Source organism: Phoca vitulina, unplaced genomic scaffold (genome assembly GCF_004348235.1).
Source record: "Phoca vitulina isolate PV1807 unplaced genomic scaffold, GSC_HSeal_1.0 scaffold22, whole genome shotgun sequence".
Classification (NCBI taxonomy): Eukaryota; Metazoa; Chordata; class Mammalia; order Carnivora; family Phocidae; genus Phoca; species Phoca vitulina.
Genome location: NW_022589725.1, coordinates 35,989,933 through 36,017,544, shown reverse-complemented (window position 1 = coordinate 36,017,544; position 27,612 = coordinate 35,989,933). Strand labels below are relative to the sequence as shown.

The 27,612-nt window shown below is 45.9% G+C and overlaps 1 pseudogene; it reads left to right on the top strand.

Moving 5' to 3' along the window:
* Positions 1 to 24,209, top strand: part of LOC116641997 — an 87,641-nt pseudogene extending 63,432 nt beyond the window's left edge.
* Positions 24,210 to 27,612: the final 3,403 nt, after the last annotated feature.

The following is a 27,612-nucleotide window of genomic DNA, read 5'->3' as shown; positions in this document are numbered from 1 at the left end:
GTCCACCCTGCTATTTTACAGAGCATCAAAGGTTTAAAACCCCCACCACGTGGCCTCAACATCTGGTCCTGGAACGTGCCAACCTTGGAAGAGCTGCCAGAGAAAGTTGCTATTGAAACCAAATGAGACACTAGAGTTCGGAGCCACGTGGCCCAAAGCAGAGTTTGCAGCTGGTGGCCTTGGCACCGCGTGGGTTTGTTAGCCCTGCAGGATACCGGGCCCTGCTCCAGACCTGCTGCGTCAGGCCTGCCCTGAATGAGATCCCTGGGAGATTCATAGGCACATTAGAGTTTCAAAGGCACTGTTTTAAAAATAAATAAAAATTTAAAATACACACAATGTGCAAAAGCCTCGGTTCTCAGGCTTGGTTGCTCATTGCAATCACTGGGGGCATTTAAAGTACTTAAGCCTCCCCCATCCTCATTTTAATTTGATTGGAATGGAGAGCATTCTGGGTTTTAAAGGTTCCGTGGATGATTCTAAAATGCAGCACGCTGATTGCAGGGCTCTGGACCTTTACTGGTGGAGTGTTTCTCCCTTGCTTGCTCCCCGAGCACCTGGACCCGTGCCTGTGGGGTAGGCGCGAAACTCATCACAGAATAACATTTTGCTGCTTAACTGAGTTATCCTGGGACTCCAGATCATATGGAGGATTTGGAGGTGGTCCTGCCAGGAGTCTGTGTGCATGAAAGACAGAGGAATCTTCCAGAAACAATTCACCCTAAGGAAGGAACTTGGGTCAAGACCAGTGTCTCAACAATAGAAGTAGGGCCTGTGTCCCTAACACCACCATGGCATGCACAGCCCTCCCTTTGATGCTGAACTGGTGCGCAGGGCTGTGGGATGGGCTGTTATATTTTGAGGTCTTGTTATTGTAACCCCTAGACTGTAGCACAGGTTATAGATGAATGGGAGGCAATAATTTCAAGATAGGATGTCAAGTGTCACTTGATCCCCATGTAACCATCTGTGTCTTTTCAAGGGTGTGAGCAGAATGCTTTAAAGTTCTTAGGAGCGGAGGATTGCAACCTCCAAAGTGCCTTCTTTGAAGACTGTTCTCCACGCAGTGTTCTGTGTGAGCTACAGGCTGTGGGGGACAGGTCGGAGGCCGCGGGGGGCAGAGCCCTCCACAGCCCTCACAAGCAGGCCTAGCACTCAGGCCCAAGTGACTTTAAAAAATTAAGAAGGAACAGTAGACAATTCAAGGCATCTTGAGATCAGCATTCAGCCAGCCTCCCCACAGAACTGGGAAGTGGGACAGATAAATGACCCCATTGCAGGGAACAGAGTGTCCTGCCTTTGAAGCGCCCCTTTGATAAAAGGGTTGACAGAAAACAAAAATACACTTTCTGCTTGGAAAATGTCTGATGCGAATGGCCAAAAAAGTCCTGCGTCCTAGTCAGGCCTGAGAGTGTGGGTGTGGAGGTGGCCCCTGGCTGGGGAGAAGGCCGGGGCGCCTAGGTGGGTACTTAAAGCCCCTGCCAAGGGCACTCAGCCCCATTGTGTCTGGAGCAGAGCTGTCCCAGGAAACTGCAGCAGGGGAAGGGTTAGCAGGGATGGACTCCATCTGAGGGGACTCTGGTTACTGACCTCCATCCAAAGAAGATAGGGACTCTCAGCATCTTTCTTCCTGGGGACCTAAGGCTGGGAGGTCTCTTCAGCAAGCCCAGACTGTGATCTCTAGCTCTCGGTCCTCTGCAGATGAAGGTCATTCTCTATTATTATTGTGAATTAAATGTTATTGTTTCTCTGTTCTTCTCAGGCAGGGAGAAGCTTGGGGCTGGGGCCGGGGCAAAATGGAGGCAAAGCCAGTGGAGGGTGGGATGCCCGGGCTTGTCCTCGGCGGAGTGGCTGTGCCCTACTGCCCGGATGGTCCCCACCGGGTTGGGGCTGGCTCCTTCAGCTAAGTGCTCTGCCTGTGGGCTGGGCCAGCTCGCCCCTGCCCCACATATCTGCCCCCCTAGCATACCCCCCACCCCTCCCCACGTGCCCCCCACCCTTATGTGCCCCCCACCCCTGCATGCCCCCCAACCCTACATGCCCAGGCACCTTTCCTTGGCTCTAGAATCTGCTCTCTCAAAGCCAGAGTGACCTATTTCTGGGCCCACATAGAGAAGCAAGAACTGATAAAAAGAAGGTTCTCAAACTCAAGAGAATGATTTCCGTGAATACAAACTGGAGGCTTAAACTGTGCTTAGGCATTGGATGGACCCGATAAAGGGTCTGTACTGAAGAGAAAAAGGATATATGTAAATAACTGGAAATGTGACCAGCTGAGAATAGAAATCAGGATTGTGACAGAATTGTCCAGGTCTAGAAAAGCTTCCAGGATGGGAACTGGGACATGCACAACGTGATAAGAAAGCAAGGCTGAATACGGGACTATTTCCTACACAGTCAAGGTAGAATCCACTGTAGTGTGGGCTGTGCCCCCTTCCGCTGTGTGTCCACGGGGATGGGCAGGCCCTGCTCCTGTCCCGTGTCCCACATGGGCTTGGAGGTCTGTGTTGGGAAGTAACTCCAGTCCCGAGCCACGAGCTACATTCCCTCTGGTCCTCCTGTGTGTGCTGATTGGGAGGTGAAGTTGGTTTTTGGAAAAGCTGCAAAGTGATTCAGGGAGGTGGTGACCCAAATAGACAGTGGTTCTGGATGAGATTGCTGCTTTTGTTTGCAAATGAAGGGGTGACTTACAGGGCAGTGGTTTCGATAAAGTGAAAGGGTATGGGGCTGGGGGAAAGCACTTGCTCGGAGGCCTGTCTGAGTGACTCGGGGCAAGGGAAGGCTCTAGGCCTCCTGGGGTAGCTGAGCAGAGCCACAGGCCCCTTTATAGCCTCCCTGCAGGGGCTCGTGGGCCCGAGAGCGGGCAGACTCTCTCTGTCCTCCTCCTGCCTCTGCTCTTCTGTCGTTGTGCCTGGTGGGCTGGCCCCTTTCCTCAAGGCTTCTCTGCACCCAGGCCCTACACCTAGCTGCTTCTAGAAATGAATCCAAATTCCTGCAAATTAGGAAGGATCCTCCGGGCCAGTCCAGTCCTGACCTCTGCCCTACACACCCTCCTGAATCCATTAAGAATCCATGCTTTGTTTTTAAGCGCATTGTGTCTCCCAACTTCAGACTTCACAGGGCCTCAGTAGTGGAAAAGCCCACATCCCTGGGTCTCAGCCCCTCCTGTCCTCCTCCAGAGAAAAGCAGCACACGGAAATTGTGGCTGCTGGGCTTGCCCCTGGGATTGAGGCGGGAGGACTTCCCACACCTGCATGCCGGGCCCCCTGTCAGGGGCAGGGGAGGGTAGGAGGATCTGCGGCTTCCTGGCACCTTTTCCCCACCGTGCACCCTGACTTAGGTGAGCTGGGCAGCACTACCGTCCTCACGGATCTGCATCAAGGCTGCTGAGGCAGAGTGGGCTGCAGTCTCCTGAATGGGAAGCAGAAGAGAAATGTACTTGGCCTGAAAAAGCAAACAGGCACCTCCTCCCTGCAGGGAGCCCCAGGGAAGGTCCAATGGCCGGACCCTATCTACCCGCATGCGCATTTGAGTGAGGACGTCAGGGACTGCTGCCCTGGGGGAGGGAGGAGGCAAGGAGCACTGTTCAGGAGGGACTCTGTCCTCTTCAAGGGTGGGGGAGACCACAGAGCCAGCTGGAAGGGAGACAGAGCATAAATTTTGGCAGCATTTACATTTCCTACGTGAAGGCAATTTTCCACATGGTGAGTTACATACATCCTGCTGTGTTGTGTTCCTGGAGCTGCTGTAATAAATTGCCATAGATTTCGGGGCTCAGACAGTGATAGATGAAGTCGGCATCACTGGCCCTAACCAAGGGTCAGCAGGGTGCCCCTCCAGAGGCTCTAGGCGAGAGCCTGGTCCTGCCTCTTAAGGCTGTTGTAGCGCTTCTCGGCTTGTGTGGGCGTCCTTGTCCTCTCCGCCTCTGTCTTCACATGTCCCCCACCCCCGCCGCCTCCTCTGGGTAGGGTCTCCCTCTAGTAAGGAGGACTCATGTGACAGCATTTAGGGCCCACCAGAAAATCCAGGACCATCTCCTCATCTCAAGACCCTTGACCTAACCACACCCACAAAATCCTTTTCTGATGCATAAAATTCGAAAAAATTCTCAGATTCCCGGGGTTAGGATGGGAATATCTTTGGGGACCACTTCTCCCACTCCCCTCCTTCCTGTCTCGGATATTTCTACTTTCAGTTTTCCAGTGAGGATGATTTTCAGGGAAACAAGAAGCCATTTCCAGTTGGCTGAAATGCCTCCATCCTGCATCTGTAATTCTTCCAGCTCTATTACATGCTTCCTCCAAATGCCTTTTCTGTCCCTCTCGGGGTGCCAGGGCCCCTAAAACCAGCCCAGCAGTCAAGGACTCTCGAGTGCTGCAGGCCCTCGGGCCCCTCTCTGGGGTCCTGAGAGACAGGCTGCGTTTCCAGGTGGATGAGGCTGCTCTCTTTGAGGTCTCCAGGGATCCCCAGGGGGCGGTGTCTCCTTCCTCAACTGCAGAATGGAGTAAGAACGGAACTTTGCCTGTGGGATGTCAGCTGAGGCTGCTGATGTGCACTCAGCTTAGAGGTTTGATATTAAGCCAGGTGGGACAGTGGTGAGTGGTAGAGGCAAGTAAGGACACTTTGGGACTCCCTCCTGCCTTCAGTTCGGGTGGAAGAGCCTGGAGGCCAGCCGGCTTCATGCGGACCCTCTCTCCTTCCTTGAGCACAGTTTCTTTCCACAGTGTTCCTGCCCATCCCCACATCCTTCCTGCTTCCAGCTCCCACGGCCCTGGCAGACCTGGGTTTACCTCTCGCGGGTGGATATTCTGTGGAAGATGTCAATTCCGGCCTCCCGATGTCTCAAGTCCCTCCACTCGGCACATGCTGAGAGCACCTGGTGGGCCAGGCCCTGTCCGGGGCACTTGGGGTACAACAGTGAGCAGAGTGGCTGGTGACCCTGCCGTCAGGAAGTGCATTTGTTCACAGCAGTGAGTAGTAAACACTATGGCATGACAGAGTCAGTTAGAGGGGGTCAGTGCTGTAGGTAAAAAGGAAGATGGAGACAGATAAAAAGGAGCAGGAACTCAGGGCCAGGATGGGTGCGAGTATGGGCTAGGTCGCCATTTTTTAAAAGATTTTATTTTTTTAAAGCAATCTCTACACCCGATGTGGGGCTCGAACTCACAACCCCCGAGATCAAGAGTCACACGCTCCACTGGCTGAGCAGCCAGGGTACCCGAGGTCACCATTTTGAATGAGGTGGTTGTGGTAGTGTTGCAGGATTTCTCAGCCTTTAGTGTCTGCAGTTCTTGGTCATGCTGCTTCAAAGAATGAAGAGGTGGACCAGAAGAAGAATGGTGGGCAGCAAAGCAAAGTTTATTGAGCAATAGTACAAAGCTCCCAGAGAGGAAGGGACCTGAGAGGGTTGCCACTAGAGTTTCTAAGTTTAGGGGTTTTTATGAGCTCTTTTGAGGAACTATCATAAGCAATCAGGGTGTGCTGAGTCATGCCAATTGGGGCTTTGGTCACATATCTGTCTACTTATTAGGTTGATGTCTATGTGCTGATGGTCTTTTTTGTCTGACATCTCGGGGCTTAGGTCTTAACTGCACCTTGCCAGTGATATTGACAAATGTTTTGTGGTTAATCATCTTATTTTAGGATGTTTTATGGAAGTCATTTCTGCAAAAGCTGCAAAACAGAATGCTAGTGCAGTCCTGTCTAAGCTTCAAAACAGGATGTTAGTGCTGTTTTGTCTTAGCTGTCCCGACTCCATATCTTCCTGTTGGGGACCCTGGCCCTGACTACCTAACTGTCCAACTAACTCCTAACACATTGGGAAGGTGACATTGGAACAAAGATTTGAAGGAGGTAAAGGAGGTAGTCATGTGGTATCTAAGGGAAGAGCCTTCCAAGGAAAGGGCACAGTCTATGCAAAGGCCCTGAGGTCAAAGGCACATTGAGGAGCAGCAAGGAGGCAAGTGAGGCTGGAGTGAGTGAGTCAGAGGGAAAGTGTGATAGCACATGGAGTGCAGGAGTTGGGGGTTGGGAATGGGGGGAGCACAGTGTTGGACCACTGCCAGGACTTCCCAGAGATGATCAGACATAGCCCTGGTGCCATCATGGCTGTAAAGCCTTCCCTTGCTTTATGCTGGACGGAGGAGCTTGGAGAATAGACCACCCCAGCTTCAGCAGGTAGAGGAGCTAGAGATGGTGCATGGCTCCCTACAGATATTCTAGCCTTCTAGGGCCAAGGAAATTTCCCTGGTCACCATGAACTGGTGTTGTCATTTCCAGGTGCCCAGGATCCCCAGGACAAGTAGGTTGTGGGCCGTCCTAACAGGGGTAACATGAGGCCACCAAGTGAATCCTGAGCACCATGCTGGCCACCATAGTAAGAGTCACCCACTCTTACACAATGATTAGGGCCTCCACTCTGACTGGTGTTGCAAATCCCTTTGCTGACTTCTTTCACCTTGCCCTCAGACCCTGTTGGACTTTCCTCTGCAATCTCCCACGGGGACCTCACCTACACCTTACATTACTGTTGGCCACATCTGGCCCTTCTCACTCACATCCTGCCTCCATAGCAGACTCCCCAGCCTGGCCCCCAGCTTCCTTTTTATCCCTTCTCTTCTCATCTGGACTGCAAATACCATGACTTCTGCTTTCAGAATGACTCTGGAGTCTGCCCATGGTGCCCAGGCCCACTGTGCAGTCCCAGGGCTCATCATTCTGTTGCAGGAAGGCATCCATGTGGCCATCCTGCAGCTCCCAGGACGGGCCTCCGAGAGCCCCATGTAGGGAGACTGCATGTCCTCATGCTCACACACACCAGCTCCACGGCCCCTGGTAGGTTTCTCTTTTCATTTCACCCCCTTGTATCCACCTTTCATAGTGTGGCCAGTTGTCGTCATGAAAAATAAAATTAACTTGTTATGACGTTTATAAAAAAAACTTCCCTTGGCATTATGCTTACATTATGGAAAATGAGAAGCTTTATCATTGGAGGCAGGAACAAACAAGGACATGCACCCTGTCTACTGTAGCCTGGTTCTGGAAGACTAGACATTACAGTCAGGCAAGAGTCAGAAGTAAGAGTAAGATATTGGGAAATCAAGGCAAAATTGTCACCGTTCAGGGATCGTATGATTGTATGCTTAAGAAAGTCGGGAGAATTGGCTGAGCACCCACTGAAGGTAAAAACTCGGGTAGGAAAATTATTATACTCCTTCAATAACTTTTCCATGTATAAATAACTAGTTAAAATATTATGAAATAATATATCACTTAAGATAGTAATTAGGTGAGGGGCACCTGGGGTGGCTCAGTCAGTTAAGCATCTGCCTTCGGCTCAGGTCATGATCCCAGGGTCCTGGGATCGAGCCTCCCATCAGGCTCAGCAGGGAGTCTTCTTCTCCCTCTCCCTCTGCCTCCTCCCCCCTGCTCATTCTCTCTCTCTGTCTCTGTCTCTTTCTCTCTCCTTCAGATAAGTAAATAAAATCTTTTAAAAAAGATAGCAATTAGGTGAGACATTAACAAGATATACATTTTTTGAAAAAGATTTTATTTATTTATTTGTCAGAGAGAGAGAGAGAGAGAACACAAGCAGGGGGAGCGGCAGGCAGAGGGAGAAGCAGGCTCCCTGCTGAGCAGGGAGCCCAATGCGGGGCTTGATCCCAGGACCTTGGGATCATGACCTGAGCCAAAGGCAGCCACTTAACTGACTGGGCCACCCAGGTTTCCTAACATATAACTTTAAAAGGGAAACCATAAGGCCTACAGAAGGAAAACTTTACAATTCTGCTTAAGAGATGAAATCTAGGTCTAAGCAGATGGGAAGAGGGAAATCGCTACCCACTAGAATGGCTCAATATTGTAAAGTTGACCACTAACCCTGAATTACTCATAAAATCAGTCAAATTCCAGTGCAGATACTGACATGATACAAGGGGGGAAAGTTGACATGGGGAAAGGAACAGGGAAACTGAGGGAAAAGAAGAATAATGAGGAGGGAAGAGCCCTGTTCAGTATAAAATGAATCACAATGGTTCAGTAACGAAGCCAGGTTCATACTGAAGGTTTTTATGGATTAACAGAGGGTTCCAAACTATATACAAACAAATATTCAAATTTAGTCCATGTGGTAGACAGCCTTTCAAATCAGAGATAAAAGAGATTATTCAGTAGATGGTTTAGAAACAATTGGACATTTGTAAAAAAAAAAAAAAAAAAAGCTGAATTCTGATCCGGTGCTGTACTGCTCCAAAAGGAATTGCCAATAAACTAAAACTAAAACTAAAACATTCTGAAGGAAAAAAGATGAATTTGTTTTTAATTGTGAATGGGAAATGTTTTTCTAAGCAGGATATGTATCTGGAAGCTTTGATGGGTAATGTTGACTACTTGACTAGAAATATTTAAAAAAATCACCAATGATGGAAAAGTAAACAAACCGAAGAAAACATTTGCAGCCCAAATGGCATAGGGCTTACACGCTTCTTTGAGCAACGCATTTTACAAAGCGTTCTCATCAATCAATAAGAAAAATGTTTACAAACTCAACTGAAAAATGGGAGGCTCACAGAAATATAAATGAAATGGGTCAATAAGCATATAAAGGAGAGGCTTGCTCAATTTCACTCAGAATTAAAGAAATACAAATAAAAAGAACAAAGAGCTGTAACTTCTCCGCAAAGTAGCGAAAGCTAGAGGTGGGGTTGTACTCGTTGATGGTGTGGGTGCAGCAGAAAGAGCAGGCTTCTGAACTGCTGTCCACACACTGGGCAAGGCTTCTCTGGGGACTCTTGGCGCTGTCCATCGCAGTAAGTAGCGCCGCTCACCTTTGACGGTGCCCCCGCCAGGAACTGACCTGGTGCCTGGACCCGCACAAGTCAGCCAGGAAATGGGTGGAAATATCGTGATAATGAAAACCAGAAAAAAAATTAAGCTGTGTATCATTAAGAAATCAGTTAATGAAGAGGTTACTGCCTATGCTCTCCTCTAGGATTTTGATGGATTCCTGTCTCACATTGCCATATATACAATGGAATATGACTCAGCCATCAGAAAGGATGAATACCCAACTTTTACATCAACATGGATGGGACTGGAGGAGATTATGCTAAGTGAAATAAGTCAAGCAGAGAAAGTCAATTATCATATGGTTTCACTTATTTTTTTTTTTTAAAGATTTTATTTATTTATTTGAGAGAGAGAGAATGAGAGAGAGCGAGTACATGAGAGGGGGGAGGGTCAGAGGGAGAAGCAGACTCCCTGCCGAGCAGGGAGCCCGATGCGGGACTCGATCCAGGGACTCCAGGATCATGACCTGAGCCGAAGGCAGTCGCTTAACCAACTGAGCCACCCAGGCGCCCTGGTTTCACTTATTTGTGGAACATAAGGAATAGCATGGAGGACATTAGGAGAAGGAAGGGAAGAATGAAGGGGGTGAAATCGGAGGGGGGATGAACCATGAGAGACTATGGACTCTGAGAAACAAACTGAGCGTTTTGGGGGGGGGGATGGGTTAGCCCGGTGATGGGTATTGAGGGGGGCGCGTACTGCATGGAGCACTGGGTGTTACATGCAAACAATGAATCATGAACACTACATCAAAAACTAATGATGTATTGTGACTAACATAACATAATAAAAAAATTATATAAAAAAAGAAATCAACTAATGAGATTCTGACAGCTGTACAGATTGTAATAGTATAATGAAAAACACTTTCCTTTACGTGTGCACCTCAGTAAAAGGTGAAGCAACGGAATGAAGTGACTCTGGCTATGCTAATAAGGGAATATTTCCAAGACATACTATTGAGGGAATAGTAAAAAGGGTATAAAAATAGAATAACACATAAATAATTAAGCCTTTTGGGAACTTTCAGTTCTTTTACATTTTCTTTATGTCTTACTTTTGCCTTTGAATTTTCTTCCTTCCTCTCGCCAGGTGTGAACAAGGCTTCAATCCAGGGCTGGGTGGTGCGCAGTCTGACATCCCTTCTGCTTTTTGCCCTGTTAACTGTTGGGTCCAGCCTGTTTTTCCCAAGTTGGCTGAGCTCTCAAGTTGGAGCTTTCCTCCTTCCACAGTGAACAGATGCTCCCCCGATTCCCCTGTTCAGTGCTTCTCCAACTCCAACCCCCCACCTCCGACCCCTGGAGGGCCTGTGTGCCGACATTGTGGCCCCTCCTCAGAGTTTCTGACTTGGGAGATCTGGAGGTAGGCCAAGAGTGTCATCTCCAAGAAGTTTCCAGGAGACGCTGGTGCTGCTGGTCCTGGGCCCCACTTTGAGAGCCACTGCCCGAGTCAGTTGCCTGAGTCAGAAAGCTGGGCCTTTTTCTGAATTGCTCCAGAGCAGGTTTCTTGGCACAGAATTGATACTCAGTTTCACTGACGGATGAATGAATTAGATTATCCCACAGATCCTGAGCAGTGGAAAGTTGTGACAGAAGTTTGTATGTGCTGGCAGGAGGAGGGTTTCATGGAGGGTCCTACTCCTGGGGCCCGGGAGGCCATGTAATGCCACAGACACCCCAACCCAAGCCCTGGGCTCCACCCACACCCCCTGGCACCACTGTTCTGGGGCGTGCCCATGGCTTCCACTGCATGCTCCACCTCAGGGTCTCTCCCAAGTGCTGGAAAGCCAAGGAGGGTGGGTACCAGCCCATCCTCCTAGCTTTTTGGGGGAGCATCCTCCAGGTACATGCCTTGAAGTCCCCAGAGTTCCCAGGGGATCAGAGCCCCCGTTGGCCTCCACGTTACCGATGCTCTATCCTGCTCGTCCCACTTCCCCACCCCTTCTTGCTGCCTCCCAGAATTGCCTTCCAAATAAACCAGATCCCTGTGTCAGGGCCTGCTTCTGAGGATAGGCCCTTACCCCAGTTGCCAGGTGACCATCTTCTTTCTGGCCTTCTTAGCTTGACAGTGATACCCAGAGACTCAGTGCAGACCGGGGGTTGCACAGGGGCTTCTGAGCCGGCCATCTGGGGTGACAGGCACCTGCTGCTGGTGGTGGTGCAGCAAGCAGATTGGGCCTGTAGCTAATTACCCCTCAGGCCACGGGGCCTTTGTGCAAGGCCAGAGACAAGTGCTCCAGAGAGAGCTGCCCTTTGGCCCTGTTCCTATCTACTGAATGTCTGCAAAGAAGGGTAGATAAGAAGGGGATTCGATTTCAGGGCTTCTGATTTGGCAGGTAACTCCCGCACAAGGGGCAGGGCTCTCCTATAACCAGGGGCATCTGAGGGAGTCCCCATTCTCTGTGCATGGCAGTAGCTGCCTCCTTTCTTGGCTGGAAGGATTTGCTTCTACACATGAAGGGTTAAAACAGTTGTGCTCTCCCCTTGCCCGCAGCCCCCCATCCCCTCCAGAAGCCTCCTTCACAAGTGGCCACTTCTCCTACTGCCTGCATGAAGAACAGGCAGTTTTGGTGGGTAATTGGTGGTTGGCTTGGGTGAGTTCCCCCAGAAGCAGACAAGGAGGGATATGGGTTTGAATGTGGTAGTTTATCTGGGAAGCGCACTCAGGGGCTCCGGGAGGAGAAGAGGAGTGAGATGGGGGAAGAACTAGCTTGTGCAAAGCTGTGGGCCTAGGGCTCAGCCCACTGGGGCCCTCTGGGTGACGGTGTGTAGTGACCCCAGAGTTGTTCTGACCAAGACGCTGTGAAGCTAGGCTCTCTCTCTCCAGGCCCCATTTCTAATCAGCTAAGGGCTGCTTCTGGGGCATTAACTCTCTGTCCCTTGTGGCCTGACCCCACCATGCCAGGGAAAGCCCTTGGGCAGAGTCTTCAGGGCCTGCAGGGAGGTATTGGCGGGTAGGGAACCATGAACTGGGGTTTTATGGACAGGTCACCCACAGTATTGACTCTGCCCACCATTTTTTATTGAAATATTTGGGAATATGGTAGCTAATATAAAACCTTTCAGAATTAATGTGGAGCAGAGTCTATTTAAATGAGAACAAAACTGTATTATCTGTGCTTCCAGCTAATTGGATGGCTTGGGGACTAGAGAGGAAGGCATACAGCCTCTGTGATCTGGATTTCTGTTTAACAGAACCAGCACAGGCCAGCATCTTGCAAAGTCACTTGGCAGCACTATTATCTTTAATTGCTAAATACATGTGGTTGCTGAAAATCTAAAATAATACATTATAAACTCTGTATTTAAAGCAATAAAAGAATTGGTGCTATTAGGAGCTGGGAGAAAATTAGCAATCTTTAAAGACCTTGGTAAACAAAGACTGCGTTGCACTTTTTAAGCACAAAAATTGCAGGGACTTCTTTATTCATGTCAGAGGAGAGAACACCCCACACTCGGCACTGTTTGGTGACAAGATTTTAGATACAGTGGCATTGCATCACTGGGGAGATGAACCCAATCTCCACACTGGGAGGCAGTTCTGGGGCTGGCATGTGTGAGGTGGCCGTGTACCTGGTAGAAAATAAGAGGATTTGCAATCAAAGATAATTCTTCCCCCTCTCACCGTTCTGTGCATTTGCTATTGTTAGCCAGCAACTATCTTCCGGTCCTGCCCACACCTGGATTTCCTTTTAGGGAATGATACTTTCTCCTTTGGGTTTGGTTTGATGGGACCAGGCTGTCTCCACACCGAGGGGCAGGCATGGGGCTGACTCAGGCCAATGCATCTGTGTGTCTGCATCTCAAGGAAAGTGACCGAGTCAACAGTGGTTGGATTCGTTCAGCCCAGGGATGGTAGCCTGGAGAGACTGTTTATTATGATTCTCTCTTTTCAAGTTCTTTTTGGTGGTCTATGGGGGGGCCTGCTTCCAGTCTGTTGAGTCCAGCCATGCCATTTGAATGTACGGGCTTCTGATATCCTTCCTTTGAATTCTCGTTTTCATTTTTTTCCAACTTTTTTTTGTTGAGGGAAAATTGGTATATAACATTACATAAGTTTCAGGTGTATAAGATTATCGTTTGGCATCTGTATACACTACAAAGTGATCACCATCAGAAGTCTAGTTATCATGCGTCACCCTTCGATTGACCTACTTCATCCACTGCCCACCTCTGACTCCCTTCCCCTCTGGTAATCATCAATCTGTTCTCCATATCTCTGAGTTTGTTTTTGTATTGTTTTGCTTTTTCATTTGTTTTGTTTTTTAGATTCCAAATATGAGTGAAATCATGCAATATTTGTCTTTCTAGGTCTGACTTATTTCATTTATCATAATGCCCTCAAGGTCCATCCAAGTTGTCTCAAAAGGCAAGATTTCATTCTTCTTTATGGCTGAGTAGTATTCTATTGTGTATGTATACCACATCTTCTTCATTCATTCATTCATGCACCAGCAGACACATAGGTTTTTTCCCTATCTTGGCTATTGTAAGTAATGTTGCAGAGAGCATGGGGGTGTATATATCTTTTAGAACTAGTGTTTTCATATTCTTTGGATAAATACCCAGAAGTGCAATAGTAGGGTCATATGGTAGATCTATTTCCCGCCCCCCGGAATTTATTTACTTATGTATGTATGTATTTATTTATTTAGAGAGCGAGCGCAAGTGGGAGGAGGGGCACAGGGCAAGGGAGAGAGAATCTCAAGCAGACTCCTTGCTGGGTGCAGAGCTGATCATGGGACCTGATCTCACGACCCTGAGATCATGATCTGAGCCGAAATCGAGAGTTAGATGCCTAACCAACTGAGCCACCCAGGCGCCCCTGTTCTTAAGTGTTTGAGGAGTCCCCATAGTGTTTTTCACAGTGGCTGCAGCAACTTATATTCTCATCAGTTTGCAGGAGGGTTCCTTTTTCTCCACATCCTCTCTAACACTTATTTCTTTTCTTTTTGATAATTGCCATTTTAACAGGCGTGAGATGATATCTCATGGTGGTTTTGATTTGCATTTTCCTAAGAACTAGTGATGTTGGACATCTTTTCATGTGCCGGCTGGCCATCTGTAAGTTTTCCTCAGAAAACTGTCTATTCAGATCCCCTTCCTATTTTTCAAATGGGTTGTTTTTGTTTTTTTAATGGTTGAGTTGTATGAGTTCTTTATATATTTTGGTTATTAACACCTTGTCAGATATATGATTTACAAATATCTTCTCCCATTTAATGGGTTGCCTTTTCATTTTGATGATGGTTTTCTTCCTTGCACAGAGCTTTTTAGTTTGATGTATTCCCATTTGTTTATTTTTGCTTTTGTTTCCTTTGCTTTTGGTGTTAGATCCACAAACAGATCACTAAGAGCACTGTCAAGGAATTTGCCACCTATGTTATCTTCTAGGACTGTTATGGTTTCTGATCTTGCATTCAAGTCTTTAGTCCATATTGGGTTAATTTTTGTGTGTGGTGTAATGGTCCAGTTTCATTCTTTTGCATGTTGCTGTCCAGTTTTCCCAACACCACTTATTGAAGAGACTGTCCTTTCTCCATTGTGTGTTCTTGGCTCCTTTGTCAGAAATTAATTGCCCATATATGTGTGCGTTTATTTCTGGACTCTATTCTGTTCTATTGATCTGTATGTCTGTTTTTATGCCAACACCATAGTGTTTTGATAACTATAGCTGTGTAGTGTAGTTTGAGATCAGGGAGCATGATACCTCCAGCTTTGTTCTTCTTTCCTCAGATTGCTTTGGCAATTCAAGATCTTTTGTGGTTTCATACAAATTTTAGAATTATTTGTTCTAGTTCTATGAAAAATGCCATTAGAATTTTGATAAGGATTGCATTGAATCTGTAAATTGTTTCAGGTAGTATGGACATTTTAATAATATTAGTTCTTCCAATCCATGATCATAGACTATCTCTCTATTTATTTGTGTCTTCTTCAGTTTCTTTCATCAATGTCTTATAGTTTTTTTAATTTTATTTTTATAATTTTTAATTTTTTACAGCTTTAAAAAATTTTCATTTTCAGTACAGTAAATTTACTCATAAAAATATTCAAAAATGTACAATTTTTCCTTTTTAACAAAGTATAATAAAACATAAAAACTTCAAAAACAATACTTAACATTTATAATTCAAAATTAAATTAGCAGAATATTAAATATTTACAAAACTATATCTTTTAAAAATATTTATAAAGTTATATGCAATTTTGTAGAATTGACATAAAAGAATGGCTCAAAAAATGGGAGAATTTTCCTTCATTCCTACAAAGAAAATCTGTCCAATATAAGCTGTGAAGATTCTTGAGTACATGAGGTCTCTGATTTCAGTACCAAAGCCTTCATCTTTGTGCATGTAAGAACTTAATGCATGTGAGGGGCTTGTTACAATCCCTGGGACTGACTGACAGAGCTGCACTGAGCTCCCCTCCACCCAGAACAGTGTAGTCAAGTGGACCTTTGGCCTCAACCAGCAAGTATGTGGTTTCACAAGTGTTGATTAAAAGATTTTTTCTTTTTTTTTTTAAAGATTTTATTTATTTATTTGACAGAGAGAGAGAGAGCGCGCGCACAAGCAGGGGGGAGCATCAGAGGGAGAGGGAGAAGCAGGCTCCCCACTGAGCAGGGAGACCGATGCAAGGCTCAATCCCAGGACCCCAGGGATCATGACCTGAGCTGAAGGCAGACTTTTAACTGACTGAGCCACCCAGGCACCCTAATTTTTAATTTTTAAAAAGATTTTATTTATTTATTTGAGAGAGAGAGAGAGAGCAAAAGAGAGAGCACAAGTGTGGGGGAGGGTCAGAGGCAGAGGGAGAAGCAGGCTCCCTCCTGAGCAGGGAGCCTGACACCAGGCTTGATCCCAGGACCCCAGAGTCAAGACCTGAGCCAAAGGCAGACGTTCAACTAACTGAGCCATCTGGTGCCACTTAATATCTTATAGTTTTAAGTCTTTCACCTCCTTGGTTAGATTTATTCCTAGGTCTTTTATTCTTTTTGATGAAATTATAAATTGCTTTCTTGCTTTCTCTTTCTTATAGTTAGTTATTAGCATAATAGAAATACCACAGATTTATGTATATTGATTTTCTATTCTGCAAGTTTACTGAATTTATTAGTTATAACAGAGTTTTTGGTGGAGACTATAGGATTTTCTATAGTAGTATCATGTCATCTGCAAATAGTGACAGTTTTACCTCTTTTTTTCTGATTTGGATGACTTTATTTCTTTTTCTTGCCTTATTTCTTGACTAGAACTTCCAGTACCATGTTGAATAGATGTGGGTTCATCTTATTTGGAACTCTTGGGCTTCCTGGACCTTGATGTCTGTTTGCTTCTCCAGATTAGGGAAGTTTTCAGCCATTATTTCTCCTAATATGTTTTCTGGTTCATTCTCTCTCTTCTCCTTCTGGGACCCCAATAATGTGAATATTATTCTGCTTGATGTTGTCCCTTAGGTATCTTCACTTTTTAAAATTGTTTTTTTGGTTTTGCTGCTCTATCTGGGTGAGTTCTATTTTTTTTGTTTTCCAGTCCTCTGGTCCATTCTTTTGTTTTATCTATTCTACTGTTGAATATCTTCAGTGTATTTTTTTTCCAGTTCAGTTATTGTATTCGTTAGCTAACTTCTGTTTGGTACTTTCTTATATTTTCTATTTTTTTATTGAAGTTCTCATTGTGTTCATTCATTCTTTTCCTGAGTCTTGCGAGTATTTTTATGATCATTACTTATCTCTGTGTAAGGTCTTTTCCTGAGGTATTGTCTTATTCTTTTGTTTGGAACATATTCCTCTGTCTCTTCATTTTGCCTGACTCTGTGTTTGTTCCTATGTATTTAGGAAATCAGTTACCTTTTCCAGTCTTGAAGGAGTTGCTTTGTGTAGGAGATGTCCCACGGGGTTCAGGAGCACTATTGTCCCTGGAGACCAGAGCCAGGCACTCAAGGGGCATCCCTGGTGTGACTGCACAAGCCTGCCTGCTGTGGTGGGGCTGTGGCAGCAGCACAGGGTGGGTAGGAGTCTCACCCAGCCTGGTTGTGCTGCATGGCTGTGGAATGGGTGTGAGTTAGGGTCTCAGTGGGGTGCGCCCTCTAGTGCTAACAGGTTTGAGGGAGAGTTTCAAAATGGCACTCACCAGCACCTGTGTTAGCAAGTTAGAATGAGGTCACAAAAATGGTGCCAGCCAGTATCTGTGTCTCTGGAGAGGGTCACTACAAGTTCCTGCCTTCCTGGCAGATGCCATAAGATTAGTAAGTCGCCTTCACATATGGTCTAGGTGTTTTTGTGCTGGGTCCTGGAGCAGATAAGTCTGTGCATGAACCCTTTAAAGACAGGCTCTCCATTCCCTATAGTTCTATGGTTATCCTGGATGTAATCCCTGTTGGTTTCCAAAGCCAGGCATTCTGGGGTCTTGTCTCTCCTATGCAGGATCTAGGGGTTGGCGTGACTGATGTGGAGCACAGACTCCTTGCTTCTCAGGGAAGAGTTCTATATTTTGGAGATGTCCCTGATTGTGGATTACTGCATCTGGGGTGGGTTTGTTTTTTTTTAAAGATTTATTTATTTGTTTGAGAGATAGAGAGAGTGGGGTGGGGAGGGGTAGAGGGAGATGGAAAGAGAGAGAGAATCTCCAGCAGACCCCCCACTGAGCACAGAGCCCAACGTGGGGCTCGATCTCACAACCCTGAGATCATGACCTGAGCTGAAACCAAGAGTCAGCTGCTTAACCGACTGAGCCACCCAGGTGCCCCTGAGGTGGGTGTTTTTTTAAACAAGCATTGTGTCTCTGCCTCTCCTATTTGTTTCAAGTTGTTCTTTTATCCTTTGTTGTGGAACATCCAGTTTTCAGAGGAAATTATTCCATATATGGTTGCAAATTTGTTGTGTTCATGAGAGGAGGTAATTTCAGGATATTTCTACCCACCATTTTGAACCGCCCCCCAGTGAATTCTCTTAAGGCAAAATGGATTTCTCTTGCTTATAACCACAACCTTCCAACTGATAAAACTTTACCACAGACAACTGCCTTAGGATTTGTGGCTATGACATTCTTTCCCAGACTTTTCATATCTTGTTAATGTAATGCACATTGCCTATAATGTAGTTTTGAGGACCACATCATGACATACAATGCCAGTGGCCTGCCCTTACCTCTTTAGTGCATGCCAGCCAGACTCATACATGCCAACACCTGCACTCCTCTGACTCCTGAACTTGGAGCCCCAGACGCAACTGTCCTTGTTATGCTTTTTCTGAAGTCCTGACCCATGGAGTCTGTGAGCATAATGAAATGGTGCTTCACACCATTAATTCTGGGATGGTTTACTGTGCTGCACTAGTAACTGGAACATGTGAGGTGAGACCCGGGATCAAGCAGAACAGCCCTGGTGGAGGGCCTGGAATGAGCAGTCACAGGGTAGCAAGACCAAGGAAACATGGGGACAGAGCAAAGGTCCCTGGGTAAGAAGTGTCACAGTTGAAAACACAGCCTACAACCAGGCTGGGCTAGGGCTCAGCAGTCACCCCAAAGAATCTAGACCTTTCCAGATATTTTTTGCAATGACGGATGGGAGTTGCAGCACCAAGCTAGCCTGTGTGGCTGAGCTACATTATTTATTACAAGAATGCTAACATAAACAGCTGTATCCAAGGACCCTGTGGTTTGGTGTAACCCCTGAAGCAATTTAATTCCTTGGGTTCAAAACCAAAAGTGACACACAAATTACTCTTTCTCACATCTTTCCCTTTATTGAAATGGAAGTTATGCATCTGATTCTGATGGCCTCTCTGGTGTCTTAAAGCAAGGATTTTGTCCAGCAGTAGTTGACTGGAGAAACAATAATCTTATGGTATGTGCCTGGCCAACCTGCATGGCTGGGATGCCCTACAGGTGTCTTGCTTAGAGCTGGATGGGTGCACACTGCTCTCCTCACATAAGCAGAGGTGAAGGGAGATACCCATTCATTTCCCTAGGCAGGGGTCCCAGATGCTGCAATCTGTCTGAGGCAGGGTAGGAACTGACCCCAGAGCAGAGTCCCTGGTAGGGCTGGCCCCACATGCCCTGTAAGACATGCAGGTTTCTGATGGTCATAGTCATCATCCCTGGTGATCAAGAGGAGTGTGTACAAAGCCAGGTCTCCCTGCATTTGGTAAACAAGACTCTTGAGGCCTCAGTTCTCATGAACAAATGGAGGTAATAATTGTCCCTGAGCCACAGGGTTGTTGTGGGGACTAATGAGATATATATAAAATGCTTTAATGTTCACAGGATATTTAATAGATGCCAGTCACATTCCTCCTCCTTTGTTTTCTTTTTAACATGTGAGGGCTTGAGTGCAGACTCTGTTTGCCCCCTCCACCTGCCTGCAGTGGAAGCACCATAAAACCCCAGGGCACTTGGAAAACGGTTTGTAGAACCATGGCTCTGCCTAACTTCCCAGTTGATGAAAGTGGAAGCTGGGGCTCAGATGGTGAAGTGATTGTTCTTCCAGCACACCTGAGAGTCCCCTGGCTAGGTAATGTTGGACTCATGCTTGACACACCCCTCACTGGGCTGGGACTGGCATTGAGACAGTACCTAAAATCTCCTTTGGGCTAAAGAGTTGGCCTTTGATAATGTGTACATTAAGCTGCCTTTTTAATTTATATATAATTTATCCTTTTATTTAATAAATATATATATTGGCTAGCTCCTATGTGCTAGGAACTTGGGGACAAAGTGGGAGATAAATGGACAATAATCCCTGTCATGAAGGGTTTCATTCCAGTGAAAAAGGGGAAGTCTGTAGACAAGACTAATCAGTAAAATGTACAGGATATTAGGTGTTGAGAATAAATAAGGAAGGGGGTAGGAAGTGATGATGGAGGAGGGAGAGTTGGAGGAGGGAACAGTGAAGTCATCTAGAGGAAAAGCATTCCAGGCAAAGCAACAAAAAATGCATGGCTTCAAGTGTTAATTAATGGCTCTGTCCCACATTATCATAATGGTCGTGGGTATGAGAAGATAAGCAGCTGAGTTTTTAGGGAAGAAGACAGTGGCTTTCTATAGAAGGAGGGGTTCTGGGAGGCTGGTAAAAGGAGGATGAAAGAGAAAGATAGGATGGATGAAGGTCCTGCCCTTGGCCACTATGTGGGTGGTAGAAAGTAGCAGCTTTGCCCGGGAGGTAATTGTGACAGTGTCTAGCTTTCCCAGTAGAATGGGTGCAAAGAAGCATAAGGTGACTGCTGCAGATATGCAGGTTGCCACCCAGAACCCCTCCCCTGACCACCGCAGTGCTCACAGCCTGACTGTTAATGCACCGTTAGGTAGGGGCCACCTCTGGACCCTGAAGTCTACCTCTGCTAGGGCACAGAATTGGGAAGCCCCTGTTTCCATGCACCTTGGCTACACTGTTCACGATCAGCTGCATCACTTATAAAGCAGACATTTGGTTTCTGATGACTTGGATAGGCTGGTATGTCTCAATTGGCATTTGATAGATCTCAATTGGCTTTGAAATTGTAATTAGCATGTCTCTATTGGGTTCTGAACTTGAGTATGAAACAGAGGGACATGATCTACAGATCCCCCTCAAAACAACCCATGAGAGCTATGGCTTCTTGTCCAGCTTTTGTTGTGGCTAATGGCATGTGGTACTGGCTTGGCTGGCTTCTGAGACAGGCCAGCCTGTGACTGGAGAACAGAGCAGAGCAGATGATGCCAGTCCAGCAGCTGCGACCTTTGTTTCCACTGGCAATGTGCACGGAGACAGAAACTAGCAGCAGTATGTCCAGCTCTGCCAAGGCCAAGGCTCCTGGGACCACGATCCGAAGACCAGGCTCTGCCCCTCCAGCAGCCGCAGGAACCTCTGTTCCACAGGCCTGCAGGGAGAGAAGGGCCTTACCGAATGGATGATTTTTCCCATTCAAGGTGGATGGAGCGGCCCCCAGCAAGCTGGTAGATGGTGCACGAGACCTAAGTCACCAGTGGCATCCTTGCCTCACCCAGCTCACCTGAGATTATACTGTAACAACAGGGACAGAGTTTCATCAAAAGCAACCAAAATTTTGATGTAAATGTCATTTTGGAGAACTGATTAATATGTCAAAATATTCAGCTCCCAAGGTATGATAAAAATAACCTGAGTTCTCTCTAATTTTATGATTTAACATTCAAATGACTGATCTAAATTCCTTTTCATAAAATCCAATTTAAACCTGTCCCCTTTAACCAGGGGTTTTGGATGGCTTCTTTGCTAAGCCCTGAATTTGCATGGGCCAGAATTCATGGTGGGAAGCCACACGTTTTGGAAGACTGGAGGCTCATGGGTTATCCTCATAATGGCACTTGCATCTGTACAGCACCTGTCATTTTTATAACATCAAAGAAAGCAGGAGGCCAGGGACGTGTTTGCTGGGCAGTCAAGCCTCTGCTGTATGCTTTAAGGGAAATGCACTACCCAGGGAGAAATGCTTAGTTAGGTATCCTATTGCTCATTTCCTCTGTCCCATGATGGTGACCTTCAGTGTGAATTCATCCTCCTGCTTCTGATATTGCTTCTGCTCAGCTCTCGATGGAATTTAGCCTAGCCTGGGCTCCCCAGAAAACAGAGCTGAGATATACAGAGTACGTGCTCACCTTTTATTGTGAGTGCAATCCTAAGGAAGTGAGGGAATTGGTGGGTGGTGAGGCAGGAAAGGTGGGGGAGTGAATAGGAGGTATGCCAGCTGATTTCTGGGTGCAACTGGCATGTTCAGAGAGGCCTTAAGAAGTCTCTGTGCCTCTGCACTGTTGACTCTGGAGAGGGACAGGACAGGAATGTACCTGTACCTCCCATCATCCATGGGTCAAAGTCCCCGTGCCCAGCCCTGACCCTCCTATGCATTGTCATTCCAAATTTTCAAAGAGCCATGTATGAATCAGATGGCCTAATGCTTCATCAACAGCTGGGATATCCTGGGGTGAGTGTGGAAGGGCAAGGTGTGGGTGGAGGTGGGATGCTGCCCTTTTGTGTTCCCAGGCAAGGAAGGGACAGTGGCCATTGCTGCAGCCTGCAGCAGCTATGGCAGCAGGGACCCAGCTCTAGACCCAGGGCTTCCACAGGCTGGGGCCAGTTCCTGAGACTGGGTCTGGAGGGGGATGGTCTGGCTCAGTGTTGTTTTGACACAAGGCTTTGTAAAGACAACACTGAAGACTAGTTGGGAAGTACTCAACCCACACAATGGAATAAACTACTAAAAATCAATCATTAATGGACATGGCAAAAAAAGCATCATGCAGATCTAGTTAATATGGTTCTAGTGTGAACTTGACCAATCCCTGAACATGGAGATACCAGAACTGTGAGTGTGGGGCAGGTAAGGGAAGTGTCTTCACTGTGGCCCTTTTATTTTTATTTTTTTCATTTTCCCCCAACTTATTAAATAATAATTGAAAAGTATAATTGTATAGATTTGAAGTGTTCACTGTGGTCCTTTCATGGCTGTTTCCAGGAAGTCCATGGGCTGCAACACCTCACAGGGTCTATTTCCACTGCATTTGAGATGAGTGATGAGTTCTGGGAACGAGAACACACAATCTACACATGCACACACACTCCCACATTCTCACTTACACTCACACACACTCATACACACTCACACAGGAGTGTTAGGTTGAATTCCTTATTTAATTAGCCAAGGAACAACATTTCATCAGAGGTAAGGCAGCCGTGGGCTAGAGGGTGCAGTGCCGTGTGTCTCCATGTAACTTTCCTTGGACCTGGCATCCCCAGAGGGCACATAAGCTGCAGGTGATTCTCCATTCGTAATAAGGTCTTGCCAGATCTGGACAGACCAATTCTTTTTTCTTTTGTAGATTTTAATCTTGACATAATTTCAAGTTTGCAGAAAAGTTGCAGGTTTAGGATAATGAACTCGTATAAAACCCTTTACACTCATTCACCAATTCTTGATATTTACCACAGCATTTTCTGTGTGCATATTAATGTTATTTTTTTCTGACCCACTTGAGAGAGAGTTGGAATCATTGTACCCTCTACCCCTAAATATTTCTGTATATGTTCCCAAGAGCAAGAGCATACACATTTTTACTCACAGTATAATTACCAAAAATCAGTAATTAAAAAAATTTTATTGAAGTATAATTAATATACAGTGTTTTATTAGTCTCAGGTATACAATATAGTGATTCAACAATTCTATACATTACTCAGTGCTCATCAAGATAAGTGTATTCTTATTTCCCTTTATTTTAGCTCACCTCACCGGGTTTTGTGCACTAACATGGGCCAGGAAGAGGAGCTGCTGAGGCTTGCCGGAAAGCTGGAGAAGATGGTGGCCAGGGAGAACATGGAAGGGACCCTTGACCTTCTGAAGAAGCTGAACAGCTGTCAGATGTCCATGCAGCTACTCCAGACAACCAGGATTGGAGTCACCATTAGTGGGGTCTGCAAGTGCTGCTCAGACAGAAAGGTGGTGTCCTTGGCTAAAGTCCTTATCAAAAACTGGAAGTAGCTGCTGAACTCACCTGGACCCCCCCAAAGGAGAAAAAGGAGAGGAAAGAAAAGGAAAAAGAGCTTGAATGTTCTGACTGAAAGCCAGAGATAGGCCTTACTCCACCAAGGAAAAATTAAGGGGAAGAGTCCAAAGACAGGAGAGACTCTGTGGACTCCAAGTCTTCAGCCACCTTCTTTCCACAAAGGCCATTGATGGAAAGATCAAACAGCAGAAAATCAAAAGCAGAGACTCCCAAAACACCCAGCAGCCCCTCAACCCCCACTTTTGGCCCCTCTGTGTTCCTCCTGGTGCCCTGCTATCTTACAGGGGACTCTGTGTGGGACAAGTGTGTGGAGATGCTCTTAGCAGCCTCGAAGGCCGATGATGATTACTATAGATTCAACTGTGACAAGATGGCTTCAGAAATAGAAGATCATATCTACCAGGAGCTCAAGGGCATGGACATGAAGTACTGGAACTGGGTACACAGCTGAATCAGCAACCTCAAGGACATAAGAACCCCAGCCTGAGGAGGAATGTGCTCAGTGGGGCCATCTCTGCTGGGCTCATTGGCAAGATGATGGCAGAAGAAATGGCCAGTGATGAGCTGAGGGAATTGAGGAATGCCATGACCCAGGAGGTTACCTGTGAGCACCAGATAGCACCACCACTGACTTCTTCCAGTGCAACAAATGCAAGAAAACTGTACCTATAACCAGGGGCAGTCATGGAGGGCTGATGAGCCCATGACTACCTTTGTCTTATGCGATGAATGTGGCAATCGCTGGAAGTTCTGTTGATAGAAATGCCAGCCAGGATTTCAGTGAACAAAGTGAGGAAGAACAAAGAGAAAACACTGAGGCATTGTAGCTGGAAGAAAAATAAAAATAAAAATAAAAATGAAGAAAAAAATTCCCTGTATTTTACCCATCCTCCCACCCACCTCCCTTTTGGCAGCTACCAATTTGTTCTCTGTATTTAAGAGTCTGTTTTATTATTCATCTCTTTTTTTGTTTGTTTGTTTTGTTTCTTAAATTCCACATATGAGTGAAATCATGTGCTATTTGTCTTTCTCTGACTGACTTATTTCACTTAGCATTGTAGCCTGTAGGTTCCTCCATGTTGTTGCAAATGACAAAAGCTCTTCCTTTTTATGGCTGAATAATATTCCGTAGTATTTATATATACCACATCTTCTTTATCCATTCATTTGTCAGTGGACACATGAGTCGCTTACATATCTTGGCTATTGTAACGATGCTACAATAAACATAGCGGTGCATATATCTTTTGGAATTAGTATTTTTGTTTTCTCTGAGAAAATAACCAGTAGTACGGTAATTCTAATTTTAACTTATAATTTTTTGAGGAACCTTCATACTCTTTTCTGCAGTGGCCACACCAGTTTGCACTCCCACCAACAGTGTAAGAGGATTCCCTTTTCTCCACATCCTTGCCAACACTTGATATTTTTTGTCTTTTTGATAATAGCCATTCTGACAGGTGTGAGGTGATGTCTCATTATTGTTTTCATTTGCATTTCCCTGATGTTGAGTGATGTTGAGCATCTTTTCATGTGTCTGCTGACCATCTCTAGGTCTTCTTTGGAAAAATGTCTATTCAAATCCTCTGTCCATTTTTTTTTCTTCTGCCCATTTTTAATAGGATTATTTGTGGGGTTTTTTTGGTGTGAGTTGTATAAGTTTTTAAATAATTTTTGGATATTAACCTCTTATATTGAATGTATCATTTGCAAATATCTTCTCCCATTCAGTAGGTTGCCTTTTCTTGTTTTATTGATGGTTCCCTTCTCTGTGCAAAAGCTTTTTATTTTGGTGTAGTCCCCATAGTTTAATTTTGCTTTTGTTTCCCTTGCCTGAGGAGACATATCTAGAAAAATGTTTCTCCTGCCAATGTCAAAGAAATTACTGCCTATGTTTTCTTGTAGGAATTTTATGGTTTCCTGTCTCACATTTAGGTTTTTAATCAATTTTGGGTTTATTTTTGTGTCTGGTGTAAGAAAGTAGTCCAGTTTCATTCTTTTATATGTAACTGTCCAGTTTTTCCAGCAATATCTGTTGAGGATACTTTTTTCCCCCTTGTATATTCTTGCCTCCTTTGCCATAGATTAATTGACCATATATGCATGGGTTTACCGGCACAAAATAGACACATAGATCAATGGAAAAATTAGAAAATTTAATACTGTTATCTAGTAAGTGTCAATGTCTCAGACAATGCTCATTGTCAGCCTTTCTTCTCCATCTAGATCCAAGCATGAGGGGCGTGTTGTGTTCACTTGTCATATTGCTATCTCCTTTCCTCTAGAGCTGTTTCTCAAGTCTTTGTCTTTCATCACCTTGACATTTCTGGGGAGAACAGGACAGTTATTTGAACAATGTTCCATATGTTTAGATCACATGCAAGTCAGGGACACCCTGGAAGCCCAGCAAATCAGGAGGGACAGCCCGATGGGTGCAGAGCCCACCAGGAGACTCTATGCTAACAGGCTATGCATGTAAGAGTTAGGGATTGTTTACTAATTGCTCACCCTCACAGTTCTAGAACCACAGTCAATATCTGGAAGGTTGTATCCAGTGGGAGGTGGGACTGGGGAGAAAGCACAGCTAGGACACAGGAGCCCTGTTGATTGTCTCTGCCTCCTGGCTTCTGGCCCTGCACAAAGTCCATCCCTTCACATTCTTCTTGACTCAGACTCCATTCCTCTTCTTCTAAGCAATTCTTAAACAGAATTTGCTCCAATGGTTGTCGTGACAATCTGTTCCCCTGTAGCATCACGGCTGCTTACTTGGAACTGGTCGCTGCACTGGGTCAGTTCTGACAAACCAAGAATCCCCTTTCCACCACTGTTCCTGGTTCAGACTGTAAAACGCTGAGCCTTCTGCAGCGATCTGCAGAGTTCTAGATATTCCCATTCCCATTTGCCACTGTGGGGTGCTGTGCAAATGCAGACACCCGTGGAGGCAAAGCTACCCTCCATGAGCTCTATGAAATCACTTTCTCTTGGAAGGAGAAGACCTTCCCTGGTCTGGACATGTTGTCAAAATCTCTCTCTTCTTCATATTTGGATGCCTTTCATTTGATGTACACTTTGGTCATATCATGCCCTCTCCCCAATGTCAGGGACACGAGAGGATTAAGACCAGGGCACTGCTACCTCAGCAAGTTTCCTGCTTGATCTCTTAATGCCCATTTGTGTTTCTGCCTTTCTTCCCCAAATCTTGATTTTCTATATTTTAGCTCTGCTTTACTGACTATCTCATTGATACCACATTAGTTTTAAGCGACCTCAGTCTTTTGGGAAGGATAATGAAGGATATAATGTTTTCTACTAGTTATGTACATGGATTTCCTCAGTTCCCCAGGAGGCAGATATTCTCATTCTTATTCTCTGGAGAGAAAACAGGTGAGAAAAGAGGCCAGTTCTCACAGGGAAGGTTGAAGGGAGAACCAGTCTTACCCAAAAGTAGAGTCCTTTCCTCCTCATGTAAGTTGCTATTAAGAATAAAGTTAACAGGGCGCCTGGGTGGCTCAGTTGGTTAAGCGACTGCCTTCGGCTCAGGTCATGATCCTGGAGTCCCTGGATCGAGTCCCGCATCGGGCTCCCTGCTCAGCAGGGAGTCTGCTTCTCCCTCTGACCCTCCCCTGTCTCATGTATTTGCTCTCTCTCATTCTCTCTCTCTCAAATAAATAAATAAAATCTTTAAAAAAAAAAAAAAAGAATAAAGTTAACAGTCTAAGGAAGCAAATGGTAAATGACCCATAAAGGTTTGATGGCCAGTGTGCTGACTGATCACCTCTTTGCAGGCTTCCCACTTAGGTTGTTGCATCTCAGGGAATCAGTTAGCACTCCTGTTTATTCCTCTGTAGGCCACGAGCTTTCTGTCATGCTCACCACAGTATCCCCAGCACATTACAGTCCAGGGCTATCAAGTGATGTTGAGCAAATGTCTGTGATCAGCATTTGTGCTCACTTGCCTTGAACTCTTGGCCAAAGATTCTCCATGATGTAAACTTATCTATACTGGGGGACACGACCCAAGCCAGGTGGAGTGGCTCTCTGGGGTCAAATACTTTTCTCTGAAACCATGTACCTCACTGTCTGCGTTCTGTTGTAACAACCAAGAAGCATCATTTTCACATTGAAGCCCCAAGTACTTCATGCATGAATTGTGTGAAGGTTCTCACTTGGTGATGTCTCCTTATGGCTGGGTTCATTTCAGAGCATCATTCAAACTTCCAGTGGTTTTGGAACAGGAAGGGACTTGG